This window comes from Ursus arctos, unplaced genomic scaffold (genome assembly GCF_023065955.2).
Source record: "Ursus arctos isolate Adak ecotype North America unplaced genomic scaffold, UrsArc2.0 scaffold_5, whole genome shotgun sequence".
Lineage (NCBI taxonomy): Eukaryota > Metazoa > Chordata > Mammalia > Carnivora > Ursidae > Ursus > Ursus arctos.
The window spans coordinates 35,589,723-35,592,313 of record NW_026623067.1 but is presented as its reverse complement, the minus strand read 5'-3'; the positions used below and the strand labels follow the sequence as shown (position 1 = coordinate 35,592,313).

Genomic DNA, 2,591 nt, shown 5'->3' with positions numbered 1-2,591 from the left:
GCCTTTTATAGGTAATTTTTGGAAGTTTGGAAAAAAGATTACATTTGAAAACAAATATAAAAATAATTTTAGGGGCTCCTGGATGGTGCATTCGGTTAAGCATCTGACTCCTGGTTTTGGTTCAGGTCGTGATCTCAGGGTTGTGAGATAGAGAACCCCGTGTCCGGCTCCATGCTCAGCGTGGAGTCTGCTTGAGATTCTCTCCCTCTGCCCCTCCCGTTTGTGCTCTCTCTCTCTCTCAAATAAACAAATCTTAAAAAAATAATTTTAGTCTTTGAGTTTGCACAATTAATATATATATTTTGATGACAGTATGTTCAAATTTTGTATATTTAGGATGAATTATATTTTATTTTTAATCCTTTAGATCCTTACTGGCAATATGACAGAAATCATGAGAAAACCTTGTTTATAACAACGTAAGTAATGATTTTGATGAAATTAAGGTAAGAAAGATAAATTTTTTGTAACATATCATAATTTATGCATTATGTGTGTCTTTAGTTTTATTATTTATCTGTACATTGCCAGCTTAATAAGTCCTTTTCACAAATTGTGTATATTCAGTCAATTCTTAAAGATTTCATATTATGAATTCACTAAAATTCATTTATAACCCTCAAATCCAATACCCTGCGTTAGTGGCCGTTCGTGGACCGATGCAGAGTGGTGAAAAATTTGAATCACCCGATGAGCACCATGTTGAACAAGATAACTATTCTGACTCTGTTTCAGCTCTCATACTATATTCAAGTTCCTTCTTATGGTCTATTTAGTGCCATATTTTTCACATTTTTATGCGTTTTATTGGTGCTTTCACTGTTTAAAATAGTCCCCCATCTATAGTGCTGAAGTGCTGTCCAGTATTCCCAAGTGCAAGAAGGCTGCAATGTGCCTTACAGAGAAAGTGCGTGTGTTAGATAAGCTTCGTTCGGGCGCGAGTCATACTGCTGTGGCAGTATACTTATTAAATAAGTATCTTTACACAGAAGCCTCTTTATTTATTGTGTTGTTTTGTTTTTGTTTTTTACATGTTGGGGGTCCGGCTTATTCAAACTGTCAGAGTGGAGGGAGGAACAGGAAGTGAATAGCTGGGAGCTATGGGGCTGAACAGGACAGGGCTGAGGAGGTATTGGAAGGTAAAAGGAGTTCAGCTGAGCAGCCAGAGCAGCATCAGGGCCAGGCTGAGCAGGAGAGGCCAAAGCCTACAGAACCCAGCCCCACTCATGGCCTCAGCATAGAATCTCATCACGGCCTTGTTGGGGTTGCCCTGGGCTGGGTCAAACCACATCTGGATACAGCAGCTGCTCCCTCAGCTATAGTTGGCTGAGTTTGTAGGAGTGGCTCCAGGTCTCATTGCACAGAGCAGCAGGTGCGGGGAAGTAGAAATGGAAGGGGTGGCAGGCAGCTGCCACTGGGCACCACTTATACCCTGACGTCCAGGCCCAACCCTGTGCCAGTTGTTCTTGTAGGTGTAGGAGGTGTGGCAGCCTTCCCAGCAGTGCTTACAGTCCTCTTCGCACAGGGGCATGTTCAGGATGCACTTTTTATGCCGGGTATGGCTCACCTGCTGGACCCAGGGCCCCAGGTTGGGGAGCACTCATACTGGCAGGTGTCCTGGATGAGGTGCTGTTTACAAGCGGGTGCCATCTGTCTGCTGTGGTCCCAGTTGAATCTGTATAGGTGGGAAATATCCTTATGGGCTTCCTAGCTGGTATCAGCAAAGCAGCAGGAATTCTTTTTCCAGGGGCTGCACTGCTTATGCAGCTTGTCCTCCGGGCTTGGCTTTTCCTTGCGGGGCTTGGCATCCATACAGAAATTGAGAAGCTCAGTTCTGGGCCAGGCTGCCCATACTGTGTCTACCCCCACCTGAGGGACCAGCAGCTGTGTTACCACCAGCTGGGGCATGTCAGTCTCTGATTCTGGTGACAACCAGGGAGGGTTAAGACCTCCAAAGAACTCAGCAGGTAAAGGACCACTGGACCCCTCACACCTCTCTTCTGGCTTTATAAGCTAAACAGAAGTATCTTTAAACAGAAATTCAGAACAGGTTATGTATTGATTGGTTGTTAAAAACATGACTAGAGGCTCATAAGAATTCAACGCTGTGTTTTTCCTAGTGTTCACTAATTCACTGTTCATGGCAAACTTATAGAATATAACTATTGCACTTAATGAGAATTGGCTCGCTCTATCTATCTATCTATCTATCTATCTATCTATATCTAGCTCCCCATTGCCATTTCAGATCACTTCTTTTCCAACTTTGTGGAATTTCAGTCCAGTTAGGTATACCCCTTTAACCTTTTACTTTGCTGTAATTTTCTGATTCAGTCCATTATATTCTTTCTCACCTCTGAGTTCAACAAACATTAATGCAGTTGAACTGATCAATCTTTTTTTTTTTTTTAAAGATTTTATTTATTTATTCGACAGAAATAGAGACAGCCAGTGAGAGATGGAACACAAGCAGGAGGAGTGGGAGAGGAAGAAGCAGGATCATAGCGGAAGAGCCTGAGGTGGGGCTCGATCCCATGACGCCGGGATCATGCCCTGAGCCGAAGGCAGACGCTTAACTGCTGTGCCACCCA

At 43.5% G+C, this 2,591-nt stretch overlaps 1 pseudogene; it reads right to left on the bottom strand.

Annotated features, from left to right (window-relative positions):
- Positions 1 to 1,058: 1,058 nt before the first annotated feature.
- LOC113261773 (folate receptor alpha-like) lies at positions 1,059 to 1,908 on the bottom strand (annotated as a pseudogene).
- Between the last annotated feature and the right edge of the window lie 683 nt (positions 1,909 to 2,591).